General features: G+C 43.0%; 1 protein-coding gene across 1 annotated transcript in view; it reads right to left on the reverse strand.

Annotated features, from left to right (window-relative positions):
• LOC124721623 (protein quiver-like) overlaps positions 1-14549 on the reverse strand; it is a 750131-nt gene that overhangs the window by 125269 nt on the left and 610313 nt on the right. The window lies entirely within an intron of this gene.

Genomic DNA, 14549 nt, shown 5'->3' on the forward strand with positions numbered 1-14549 from the left:
TTCTTGCTTTACTTTTATTGAAGCTACTCTTATAATCTCTTTTCCAGATAGTACCCATTCTGTTCCGACTTCTTTGATTTCTCTTACAAAATTATAATACTATCGGCAGACTTTAGGAGTTTTTATTCTTCCGCCTAAATTTGAATTCTCTTTTCAATTTTGTCTTTAGTTTTCTTTACTACTGCTCAATGTATAGTTTAAATTATACGGAGAAAGGCTGCAGCCTTGTTTAACTCCTTTTTCAATTACTGCATCCTTTTCATACCCTTTGATTCCCAACACTGCCACCAATATCACACTGAAATCGCTTCCTTTCGACTTCGACGGTACTGTAGGACACGGTCTACAGACTTCAGTTTATTCCCAGTTTATAATGAATCTGTATGTAGCGCGAGGATTAAACCTGCTCCACCGGGACGTTTGAAGCACTCGTGGCACTGGAGCATTGCAGCTGTGGTACAATAGGGCAATGAAGCATCGTGGCAGTGCGTGGCGTAATTCACGAAAACCACCAACGTTTCCCGCTGACCGTGAACGGAAGTTACAGTCAGTTACTTTGAGGATAGAAGGATGTCGCTGATGCTTCCTGTAAGTCGGCACCTGCCGAACATCCTCGGAGTTGTCCGAACACGATGATGGCTGCTACGTGCTGCTTTTAGCGGCACTCTTTTTCGCCGCTATAGTCGTAACAATTTCATTCTGACGGCGTGGTGCTCCGGTCTGTCAGATCCGTTCCTCTTCGGCTGCAACCTTACTTAGTCTACTTGATAAATGAGCTCCAAAAGCGTTATTGCAGGTAATGCTGGGAGGACCGCTTAGTAGAGCAATTAATTCATAGATGTCGTGCAATGACAGAGCTCGAAATCTTATTGTTCCATAGCAGTTGTCAAGCAATGTTGCAACCAGAACCTGAGATACTCTGTCAGGGGTGGCGACAGTCTTACAAATCCACTTTTGTTTGCGTAGGTAGGCCAAAATTGTTTCAAATGCATCGTGTATATGAGCAGTTAGTGTGCAGTGCTTATTTAAAAGTTCATGCAGAGCGCTGTTGTCGTCCTATTTACTTACATGCTAAAGGTGTCTACTGGCGCTAAAGTGAAATTTCTGTGCAGAATATGCCGCGTGCAGGAAGCTCTGAACTTACTTAATGTTAACTGTAAAGACAGATGGATATCACTTATGAATCTGATCAATTCGTCATTTTCTACGAGAACATTAGTTTCATAAGAATCTGATCACTTCATTATTTTCTACGAGAACATTAGTTTCATCGGAAACAGTTTCAATTATTCAAGTTCACTAATGACATAACAAGTGACATTCAAAAAATTTAAATTATCACAGTTTTTTTTCTTTCGCTTTGTGATTGAACTATAATATAGTGAGGGTAAAGTTCTTGCATTCCATCATACGCGTTCATTGCTACATACAGATGAATAATTAAGAGTGATTAACATCACAACAAACTTTTTCTTCTGAAAGGGCAGTATTATCTCTTGTTTGTAATAATGTTATCGGTTTTGTACTTTCCAATAGCCACGCCATCAATAACTAAATTGCTCGAACGTGGTTGTTCTAAAAGAGGTAGTCAACCTTTTTTATCTTCTGTTGGGACAAAATAAAACACGTACAGCCGTCTTTATGATTTTGTTTTATTTTGTTGCAACCAGTTTCAACGCTTCAATGCGTCATCTTCAGGCCCATATAAATGAAAAAGGAACGATAGCTTTATCAGCTTATCAATCAACTTACATAGAAACAGATTAAAACAGAATGAGAAATAATGGCAAGACTCTACAAGTGAATTTACACCGTGCACTTTATAGAACGAACAGATACATCCATTGCCACACATCTAAAATATACCATCACGAATTTCCACTGAATACATTGCACAATTATACTTTGTATTAAAATCTTCTTTAAATAACTATTCATGATTTTTATTGGACAGTCGGACACACATTATCTGCACAACCCTGAAATAATTTACTGTAAGACTAAATAACTGTAGAAGGTGATAAACGGAAGGAAACAATACCTCACAAACTAGTAAACAGAAAGAACGTGACCCATGTGTCGTGTCAAAGTATAAAATGCTTAGTTGTACACAGATGAGGAGCATACACTATGTCTTATCTATAAAATGAACGTCGAAGATGTGTTATAAACCGAATGTAGGACTCACCTCAGATCATAACATATGTAGAACGTATGAAAGACGCCCACAAGGAAACTGTTCATGATAGAAACATTCATATGCGAATGCATCATATATCGTGTACTGCCATGAAAGAACCTCACACAGGGATACTAAGTAGCCCGCAAGGATGCAGTGTTCTTGTTGTAATATTGTATGTATTGCCAACTTATAGACTGCTGTCACTCGCTAACAGTTTACGTCTGACAGAAAAATTACAATTACTTACGTTTCATTTATGATCATAGTGTGTGGCTTCCTCACTGGTCAATTAATAATGTGACTTGACTTTGACACGATATGAATGACTGGAAATTTTCGATAAAACAAATTGCTGGCTTGTAATGGCTTTTGGTTTCAATGTCATGGAAAGAACTAAGTGTGCACTGGTTACAATGCATTTATTCACAACTATATATTATTTTAGATTTCAATTATTTCTGCGTGATTACTTATGTTTAACATACATGAGTACTTTTTGAGCGATGTGCTACTCAGTAAGCTTTTCTGATGTGTGAGTCATCCTTTATGATACACTGCATCCTTGCGGGCTACTTAGTATCCCTGTGTGAGGTTGTTTCATGTCAGTACACAATATATGATGCATTCGGTTATGAATGTTTGCATTATGAACAGTTTCCTTGTGGACGTCTTTCATACGTTCTACATATGTTATGATCTGAGGTGGGTCCTACATTCGGTTTATAACACGTCTTCGACGTTCAGTTTATAGATAAGACATAGTGTATGCCCCTCATCTGTGTGCAACTAAGCATTTTATACTCTGACACGACACATAGGTCATGTTCCTTCTGTTTACTAGTTTGTGAGATATTGTTTCCTTTCATTTATCACCTTCTACAGTTATTTTGTCTTACAGTAGGTTATTTCAGGGTTGTGCAGATAATGTATGTCGGACTGTCCAATAAAAATTATGAACAGTTATTTAAAGAAGATTTTAATAGATAGTATAATTGTACAACGTACTGAGTGGAAATTCGTGATGGTATATTTTAGATGTGTGGCAATGGATGTATTTGTTCGTTCTATCAAGTGTTCGGTGTAAATTCACTTGTAGAGTCTTGCCATTATTTCTCATTCTGTTTTAATGTGTTTCTATGTAACTTGATTGATAGGTTGGCAATGCTATCGTTACTGTTTCATGCATATATGTCTGAAGATGACGCAATGAAGCGTTGAAACCGGATGCAACAAAATAAAATCATAAGGATGGCTGTAGGTGTTTTATTTTGTCACAATAGTAAACGGCCGTCGTCCCAGAGACCTCCTGCCAAAGGGATGGACATACAAAAAATTTTTATCTTTCGCTCACTTTTGTATTTCTGTTAGCAGTAAAATTTTCTAAACGCTCACCAGCACCAGTTCCACAGTAACGGTGACTCTAAAGCAGGAAAGTAACTTTATTTCATAAAATTTATAAAGCAGAGTTGCAGCAAGTTAAAGCATATAATAATAATTACTTATCAATTACTTTATGTCAAAATTTTATGGAAACCTAACGAAAATATCTTTAACCTCCAGCCGCCTACCGCCCACCACGAAAGCTGGAACGGCCACTAGTGGGAGTAAGGGGCCAGGTTGACTACCACTGAATCTAAACGATATTTTTAGATGAATATTGGCTTATTTCGGAACATGTGATTCAGTTTACTTACGCGTTGCTTACAAAACTGTTGCTTTTACTACAGGAGCTGCTAGTGATAAATGTCACCTTTCAATCAACAACGTGTTAAATAATTAATTTGCAATAGCTTCAATCGCAAACAGGAATAAAAAGGGTGCAGGTACAACGTCCAATTTATTATGAGAAGAAGGTACGGTTATGTCAGCGCAGATCGGAGAAGTAATACTCAAACAAAAGGAATCGATATCTATGAAGAATGATTTACGTCACAGAAACTAGTGAAATCATTGTATCTGAAATAGTAAAGACCTGAGGAAAATGCGCTTGTGTACAAGACCACTGCAAGACATAATTATGTCCCAAATTTGGGAACAAAATTTTCACCTTTATAAGAATTAACAGCTTAAATGCTTCGTTGCTACTCTTTCGTTCATTATCAGGGAAATGTGATGCTTACGCCAGGTGTCAAAGGATGTACGTTTTTCGTCAGAAATACCCAGAATATCATCTGTTCATCGGCAGAGATTGTTATGATTCATATTTATCGAAAAGACGACGTGTTGCAGGAAAGCGCAAGGTTAGTCTTACGTATTGTGCGTTCGACACTAGGCAGTATCACGTTCGACGAATATTGATTCCGCATGACACACGACAGACACGGAAGAGCATCACACATGTCGAAGAACAGGAGTACGAGGTGCCTATATATTCAGCGAGATACCACGGAATAATGCTCACGGAAAGCTATAAACGCTATTTTATTGTATGATATGCTTCATTACATGATCCAGATTTCACCCTTAGGCCATTGTCAAGTGTTACAAATGTCAAAAATCATCTGACGTATGTGGAAAATATATCTTCGTTAATATATATATATATATATATATATATATATATATATATATATATATATATATATATATTTCCTTTATTGTAATTTTAAGCACCTCATACAAGGCGGGCTGGCAGCAGCATAATACGCTGCTCTTCAGCCTTAAGGGGTACAATAATACGATATATAGGTGACACAGACAATACAAAAAAAATGGCGGGCAAAGAATGCAGTTACATGTGGTGTCACCGCTAGACACCACACTTGCTAGGTGGTAGTTTAAATCGGCCGCGGTCCATTTAGTACATGTCGGACCCGCGTGTCGCCACTGTGTGATCGCAGACCTAGCGCCACCACAAGGCAGGTCTCGTGATACGAACAAGCACTCGTCCCAGTTGTACGGACGACATTGCTAGCGACAATACGGACGAAGCCTTCCTCTCATTTGCCGAGAGACAGTTAGAATAGCCTTCTGCTAAGTCCATGGCTACGACCTAGCAAGGCGCCAATTGTAACAGTGCATGTATCTTACGAGTCGCATTTGTATAGTCAAGAGAGATGTATCACAAAGATCAGTAAAGTTAAGTATAAAGCAGCTACGTACTTTTCTTGCTACCATTCAATAGTTATCCTGTTCCAGACTTGACGCCAGTCAGCGTGTGTGTACGCGTGCCTTTCTTTCGGCTACCACAAGTGGCGTAACAGCCTTGTTACGTCACTACATTACAAAAACAATAAACATGAAGCCGTTCACGCTGGACGAAAAAACACTAACACTTGTTGACACGGCGCACAGAAGACGGACGACGGCGACGGCACACGTGAACAGATGAGGCGTGACGACGAAAGAACACTAAACGCAGACGAAGGCACACACACGAGACACTGATGGCGATGATCTTCTGCGCGCGAATGTTCACTGAGCGTGTGCCAGTCCGGGGACCTGCCAAGGGAGGAGGAGGAAGGGGAGTGGGAGAGGGACAGGGGAGAGCAGAGCAGAGCAGAGATGCCAGGGGCACGGGAGAGAGGGGGAGGGGGGAAGGGGGAGGGGAAGCCCGGGGGAAGAGGGGTGGAGGGAGGGGACGGGGGAAAAGGAAAGAGAAGGGAGGGAGGGTGCCTAAAGGAAAGGACATCAGAAGTGGGGGGCAGGGTCAAAGTTGATAGGAGGGGTAGATGGAGGGGAGGAGGACATCATCAGGGAGGGGGAGCTGGCGGAAGTCACCTTGGGAGAGGGTAAGGAGGGTGGAGAGATGGAGACCGGGTGGGACGAAGGAATACAGGCGCGGCAGCGGGCGGGGGTGGGAGAGGATCGGGGAGACGAGCGGGTGAGGAGGATCGAGTTTACGGGAGGTGTACAGGATCCGTATCCTTCAAAGGAAAAGGAAGAGGTGGGGGAAGGGGATGAGATCATACAGGATCCGCGTAGGGGAGGGGAGACGGATGCGATAGGCGAGGTGGAGAGCATGGCGTTCAAGGATTTGGAGGGATTTATAAAAGGTAGGGGAGGCGGAGATTCAAGCCGGATGGGCATAACAAAGGATAGGGCGGATGAGGGATTTATAGGTGTGGAGGATGGTGGAGGGGTCCAGACCCCACGTACGGCCGGAGAGGAGCTTGAGGAGACTGAGTCGGGAGCGTGCCTTGGCTTGGATTGTCCGGAGGTGGGGAGTCCAGGAGAGGCGACGGTCGAGGGTGATGCCAAGGTACTTAAGGGTGGGAGTGAGGGCGATAGGACGGCCATAGATGGTGATGTAGAAATCAAGGAGGCGGAAGGAAGGAGTGGTTTTGCCTACAATGATCGCCTGGGTTTTGGAAGGATTGACCTTGAGCAACCACTGGTTGCACCAAGCGGTGAACCGGTCAAGATGGGATTGGAGAAGGTGTTGGGAGCGCTGCAGGGTGGGGGCAAGGGCAAGGAAGGCGGTGTCATTGGCAAACTGGAGAAGGTGGACGGGTGGTGACGGCGGCGGCATGTCCGCCGTGTACAAAAGGTACAGAAGGGGGGAGAGGACGGAGTCTTGGGGCACACCGGCAGAGGGGAAAAAGGTGTAGGAATCGGTGTTATGGATGGTGACGTAGGAAAGACAGCGGGAGAGAAAGGAGCCGATCAGACGGACGTAGTTAATGGGAAGGAAGAAGGTTTGGAGCTTGAAGAGGAGACCGGAATGCCATACGCGGTCATATGCACGTTCGAGGCCCAGGGAGAGGAAGATTGCGGAGCGACGGGAATTAAGCTCTTCAGAAAGGAGATGCGTGAGGTGAAGGAGAAGGTCGTCGGAAGAGAAGGACGGCCGAAAGCCACACTGGGTAACGGGAAGGAGGCGGTGCTGGCGGAGATGCTGGTGGATGCGTCGGGTGAGGATAGATTCCAGGACCTTGCTGAAGACCGAGGTAAGGCTGATGGGACGGTAGGAGGAGACGGCGGACGGCGGTTTGCCAGGTTTAAGGAACATGAGGATATGGGAGGATTTCCACAGGTCGGGGTAGTAACCGGTGGACAGGACTACATTGTAGAGCCTGGCCAGGGTGGAGAGGAAAGAGACAGGAGCTTCAGGAAGGTGGCGGTAGGTGACACGATCATGACCAGGAGCGGTGTTGCGTTTCGTGCGGAGTGTAGCAATGAGATCCTGTGTAGTGATAGGGGCATTGAGTTCCGTGTGTGCAATGTTGTCCAAGTACTGGAAACCAGGAGCGAGGGGAGGGACAGAGGTGTCAGTTCGATCGCGGATATCCGGGAAGAGGGAGTAATCGAACCGGGGATCATCGGGGATGGAAAATACATCGGAGAGGTAGGAGGCAAAATGATTGGCCTTACTAAGGGTGTCAGGGAAAGGGTGATCATCATGGAGAAGAGGATAATAGGGGGAGGGTTTAGTTCCGGTAAGGCGACGGAAGGCCGACCAGTACTTGGACGAGTTGATTGGTAGGGTAGCATTTAAACGGGTGCATGTCTGTCGCCAGTCCCGGCGTTTCTTAGCCGCGAGCAAATTACGAACGTGTCGCTGGAGTTGCCGGTGGCGTCGTAGTGTGTCCGGGTCACGCGTTCGGAGGAAGGCACGGTAGAGACGACGGGATTCACGGAGGAGGAGGACGGCCTGTGGGGGTAAGGTAGGACGGTGGGGGTGGATGGCGACAGTAGGGACGTGGGCCTCCACGGCCTCAGACAAGGTCCGCTGGAAAAAGGAGGCGGCATGGGTGACATCGTCAGGGTGGTGGTAGGTGAAGGGGTGGCTGTCGACCTGGGTGGAAAGGGTATCCCGGTAGGCATTCCGGTCGGCACGGGAATAGTCATGGACATACGTAGGGGGAGGGTCATTACGAGGTTCGGGGCGGGGGCGACGACCGTCTGAAATGGTGAGGAGGACAGGGAGATGGTCGCTACCAATAGGCTCCAGGACATCCACCGTTATGCGGCCAAGGAGGTTGGGGGAGGAGAGGATAACATCAGGAGTGGAGTTGGATTCGGGATGGGTGTGCTGGGGGATGGGGATCGTTAATATACATATTTTTTCGGTTATATAAAGCTGATGTTTCGTAAGTAAAAGTGAGAGCATTTTTGAGATATATTATTTGGCTGGCGATTTACCTGTGATTTGGTAATCCATTTTATTTCACAGCCTTATCATGTTAATAAGTTATGCAATTCACCAGACAATTAACATATTACAAAAATGTTCTCGCTTTTACTTACGAAACATCCGGTCTATATAACAGAAAATATATATTTTAAAGATGACCTGCCTTTCACACAGATCAGATGATTTTTGATATTTGTCACACTTGATGATGACCTAAGGCTGAAATCTGGATCGTGTATTGGCATATCATACAGTCAATGGGTGGTTATATCTTTTCGTAAGTTATGTGACTGTGGCTCCACATCAAGGAAAATTCATCACATTATGGTGTTTCCACTTTTGAAGGACAGCCTTACGACACAGTTTGGATGAATGACGTTTCGATACTCGAGCGCAGAATATCATGACTGGGTGCACATGTAGTGGTTGGTACAGTATGTTTCTTATGAGTCCCACCCATCCCAAAGAACAGCGCTGCAATCTAGAAATACTCTTCAGAACGCCTTACATTTCAGACTACAGATGGGTATTTTTAGAAAGGACGAAGGCAATCCAGGGTTACGCCAGTGCCAATCTCGTGTAGCAAGATAATGCCTGAGCTCATACAACCTGTGCCACCAGACTTGCTATGAAAAGGGTTGACACGAAGAGTTTACACTGTTCCTCTGCGTATGAAGTTAGCCAGTATTTAGTGCAGTGACGAGATTTGGAGCGACACAGAACAAATTCTTCTCCCCCGAAAATCATTTGCGCAAACATTGAGCGTGAGGTGTGTGCAATTGCAAGACGAATGGAATAACTTTCCAAACGTTACTCAGAACTTGTATGATGGAATGCCTAAACACGTTGCATTCTACGCAGATCATAAACATAAACCTAAATCAAATTCAACTTTGGACAAAGTTCAAAACATTGGTGCTCAGCACCTTCAACATGTTGACTGCAGACAATTCTGATACAGTCATAGTGACGGTAGCTACGTAATATGGACATTTATTTACAGTGTTGCCAAAAGTTACTAAAGAACTTTACATAAAAATAAATCCGAAGCAGAAAATAACTGCGTGAACTCCATACAGTAAATACATTATAAATGTTCACACTGTACAACATTAAGCATATGTGTTTTATCATATTCCAGCAAAATATACAGGGTATTTCACAATTCATGTTACACACTTCTAGAGGTTGTAGAGTGGACTTAATAGATCAAGTTTTACACGGAAATCCATGTCCAGAAAAGTCACCCAACGACGCCACAGGACGTCAAAGTTATAGGCGCTGGTATGCGTCGAAGTTAAAGACGCCAGCGCTTGTAAATGTATGTATATACGGGGTGATTCCGTGATTACGTTAGAAGCTTTGTAGGACGATGGAGAAGGATAAATGTATCAATTTGAGGTAAGGGTCTCTGTACCGCAAACGAACTAATCGAAAGATATAAGCGAAAACCGTTCTGATACCTCTGACAGTGGAATACATGTACTTATACCGTTGTTGCTGAGATAACAGGGTAAGCAGCTTTCAGTGGTGGTAGTATGGATCAGAACGTGCAAAAAACGTCCAGTAAACATGGGCGATGGGTACTTGTTCATCTTCGCTATTGTGAAAACATTTCCTCTACTGAACAAGTGCTCATAGCTCCTTAGGTATGTGTTTTAGAGCCCATGTTTACTAGACATTTTTCCTTGTTTTGGTCCATATTATCACCTCTGAAAGTTGTCTACCCTACATTCTCAGCAACAACAGTACCAATACATGTATTCAACTGGGAGGTATCAAAACGGTTTTCGCTTATAACTTTCGACTCGTTCGTTTCCGGTACAGGGATCCTTACCTCAAAGCGATACATTTATCCTTCTCCATCATTATAACAACTTTGTAACGTCTTCAAGGAATCATACTGTATATACATACATTTACAGGTGCCGGCGCCTGTAACTTTGACGCTCTGTAGCGTCGTTGGATGACGTTTCTGGACATGGGTTCCTATGTAAAATTTGAGATACCAATTCCCTTCTACAGCCTCTACAAGTGTGTAACACGAATTGTAAAACACCCTTATATCGGGAGTATGCTCAGTCATAAATATAGCCAACAGAGGAGAAATCTAGAAGCAGGGAAGTGGCCAAGAATCTAAGTATTTCATAATTTGTATAAATTACAATAAAAGACAAAGTAAAAACATACTTTATCCCGGTAAGGAAACACTTAACTTGAAAAAAAATATTGAATGGATTGCAAAACACAAAGTGAATGTGATGCAACGGAAGTAGCATGGGACATAAGCACGCCGGACAAAATGTTCATCATCCCAAGAAGACGTAACGCCGATGTCGTATAATAGTCTCAGTTGGGCGAGGAAGACAGCTCACGAGTTTCTTCGTGTATGCCACATCCCGCTAAAGCCACTTATCGATAACTGGATCCCATAGGGCTTCTAGGTTGGAGGTGGGGGATGTTAATTTCTACGCTTCCACCAATGTTTTAGCGGGCCATTTTAGGTGCGATGGTGTGATTAACAGGTAGGTCTTAGTCAAACCAGAATCACGTGCATAATGCAAAATCATCAAACCACCTCCTACCTGAACTGCACCCTCGACACATTGCGAGATTAAGGTCTCACTGAGAAGTCAGTGTACTCGACGCTTTGGGAAGAGAGACGTAACAGTGAACCGTGGAGCACACTACAGGCCTTCATTCAGCGACATCCAGTTTCTGTGTTTTCTGGCTCATTGAAGTCGTGCAGATTTCCGTGACTCAATGAGCAATGGGATTTTGCGAGGTACCCGACTGCAGGTGTCCACTGCAAGCACTTCCCTTCGCATTTTTCGCTTGGGAACTAGTAGAAATGGACACATTCACTACCAGCAGCAATTCTTGTCTGGTTTGGAACAGATTGTCAATGTCAAGGCGCGACAACCGTCTCCGGTCCTTGTCGGTTATGATCTTTTAATGTCCACTGTTATTACACCGTGTTTCTTGGCTGCAAGTGGTACACCATTCCTTGCAGACACGTTGAACAGTCCGCGTTTATACGCTAACAAATCGGGCAAATTAATTCATAGTGCACATCCAAACGCGACAACTGTTTTCTGACGTTCTGTCACGTCTCCACATCTACTTGTCTTACTGTGCTGATTCGAAACAACCGATTGACACATACACACGAATTGATTGCCATGACTTTCTTTAGCGGTAGAGGTGTTATGACTGCTTGCTATCAGTTCTGTCAACAGCCTTGTCGCAGTGGTAGCACCATTGCCCGTCAGATCACCGAAGTTAAGCGCTGTCGGGCTTGGCTAGCACTTGGATGGGAGACTGTCCGGGTCTGCCGAGTGCTGGCAAGCGGGGTGCACTCCGCCCTTGTGAGGCTAAATTGAGGAACTGCTTGACTGAGAGGTAGCGGCACTGGTCACGAAAACTGACAGTGGCTGGGAGAGCGATGTGCGGACCACATGCCCCTCCATATCCGCATCCGTACGCCTAACGGCTGAGGATGACACGGTGGCAGGTCGGTACCGGTACAGGCCTTCAAGGCCTGTTTCTGACGGTTTTTTTTTTTTTGTTTTTTGTTTTTGCTATCAGCTCTACACGATGTACAATGCTGCAAAGCGACCAGTGGGCTCTTTTAATGGCGTGAATATTTTGTCCAGTGAACTTGCTTAAGTGTTAAACGCATGCATCTTATGTAGCGTAAATATTTTTAACGTATAATTTTGACAGTTTTATTAGTGCTTTGGATTAATTTTCATCTAACGTCAGAAGGCAACAGTTTTACTGCTAGCATGTTGCTGAAGATGGCCAGAGTACTCGACCCCACTCTGTTAAGACTGTAAATAAATATTCATAACACGCAGCTTCACTTGATGTTACTATACCAAAAATTTTCTTTTCGGCCTAGCCCGCAGCGTAGAATACGTCATAATATGACATTTTATAATGAATTATTCCAGGCAAGCTGCAAATAGTTTAATTGGTAGTGCTTCTTCCTTACTCAAAGCTTGTTTCGGCTATATCGCGATTCTCATGTAAACCTGTAGATGTTACAGTTGGTGAACCTACTGTCACTTGTCTATTTATTGCTAGATTATTATAAGTCATGTAATTTCTGTTTGTCTAGAATTTTTTCGTGAAATATTTTTGACAGCTAGATTGATACTTTATTTTCGTTGATGTTTTTTGTTTACATCGTAATCTTTTGCTAGTTTGTAATGTTAGCTGTGTTTCATTGATATTATAATTTTGTTATGATATGTATCTGTGACTGTCTTTTGTTTTCGTTTACTGTGTTTTTATCCGTTCTCGATTTCCAAACTGTCAGTAAAACTTTTTTGATTATTCTTATATTTAAGTTCGATTTGTTCATTGAGAATATCGTTTGGATGATTTTTCGTATACGTATATATTCTTAATTCTTCTAATTATTCCAAAATATCAAAAGTACATACTATGAAAATTCTGCAAGAAGCATTACCAAATGAACTATTTGCAGCTTGCCTGGAACAGTTCATTGTAAAATATCAAAATTTACCTTCATTGAACTCTTTGATTCTGTGGTGAAAAGGATACTTTAATTAATGGCTAAACTGGATGATCTGTACACTTCAAATTACGCAAAACATGTGTGAGTAGCTGCAAGAGAATGTTACAGTTTCTATGTCCAGCTGAATACCGTAGCTACAGCCGCATCTAAAAGCTGTTTTGCACTCGCAGCTCTAATAGGCGATAAGCTGAATTAATTTCAAAATTTCTTGCAGAGGTCGACTGCAAATCTTGATTGTACGTATGATCACGAATGCAGCTAATGGCTCCAGATTTTCCATGCAGAAAAGTTAAGACGAACTGTTAATACCTAACGATTTTCTACGAAAGGTCTACTAATGGAATAGGTAATAAGTACTAATAATCGTCTATTGTATGTACAAGCAATCAGTTAGTCAGTGGTCTAATTAGGGAAATAAGTTTATTGTGCTATATACTGAAATTAGGCAACTAATTCCAAGACTTGTGGTTAACTCGCAGGATTGCCAGACTCTGAAGGGAATGTTGTCTCTGGACATCTTGCATGTGTCTGCGACTCCATTCCGAAAGGTACGCACCGCTCGCACATGACGCGTACTTCAATAAAATATTGTTGGGTTTGTGACTGCATCGTCATGTTGTTATGTAGACCACAGTTTCGGCCACTGTTAGAAGTGGTTTTCATCAGGGTGGTGTTGGCCTGAACATACCGACACAGTCACGTACCCTGGAGTATTTTACTGAAGGCTACGTTCACACGATCGTTACTCTCTCTGCTTTTGACAATATGGAAACGATTATGAGAAATTATTTCAAAATTGGTCAAATGGAATTAATAAGTTGTGACGTATTCATCACATTCTAATCTTATTACAAAAGCATTATTGAGAAGCGTATATCGTATCGTGTTTCTTTTACCGCAAATCTAATGAATTTCTATGGCGGTGGAGTTATGGAAAGGATTGTACGATGCATTAACTGTGAATATCACTGATGTGACACATTTCTATTAAATATGGACGCATGAATAATTTTTTATGACGTTAGCATTTGTATGGAATGAAGACCAGCTCTAAAAGTTGTAATCACGACAGCTTTTGCTACGTGCTAATGAACTAAGCTGTCTGTACATGTTTTTTCTTGAACTAAATGCGAAATGTTGTGACAAAATGCTGCTTCAATGTAGGCTAACAGCTGTGAAGTTCACGCAGAGTTTTACTAGGTTCTGTATAGTAATACACCCGTTATAGTTCAACCCTTGGTTCCTCGCAAGCCTTAGACATTTCTACACCACATGCACCCTCTTACCCATGTAAACACACACACACACACACACACAAACACACAAACAGGTTGCTCTTCCGTAACGCAGTGAAATCAAAATGCACCACCAGTGGAGCTGAAGCTACAATGAATTCTTCATTTTTCTTTTTTTTCTTTTTTTTTTTTTTACATACAGGAAGTCTGGCAATCCTGACGGGAGGCTGTCTATGTTAGAGTAAAAAAGATGCGGTAAAGTGAAGTGTCTCACCTAAGGTGGCCCAGGAAACCATATAGATATGTGTAGCGCTCCGGCGTGACGTCCACAATCTACATTGCCATCAGCGGCTTCATCGCAGCAGGTCACGTAATATCACACGCCTGCAAGCAGACACACAGTTCCATCCGACACACACTCACACACTGCGTCCGCTGTGTTTGCCGAGACGCCGAGCAGTAACCGCCCACGTCGGCACGCAAGAAATGTAGGCGGGCCGTTACAGAGAC

Source organism: Schistocerca piceifrons, chromosome X (assembly GCF_021461385.2).
Source record: "Schistocerca piceifrons isolate TAMUIC-IGC-003096 chromosome X, iqSchPice1.1, whole genome shotgun sequence".
Lineage (NCBI taxonomy): Eukaryota > Metazoa > Arthropoda > Insecta > Orthoptera > Acrididae > Schistocerca > Schistocerca piceifrons.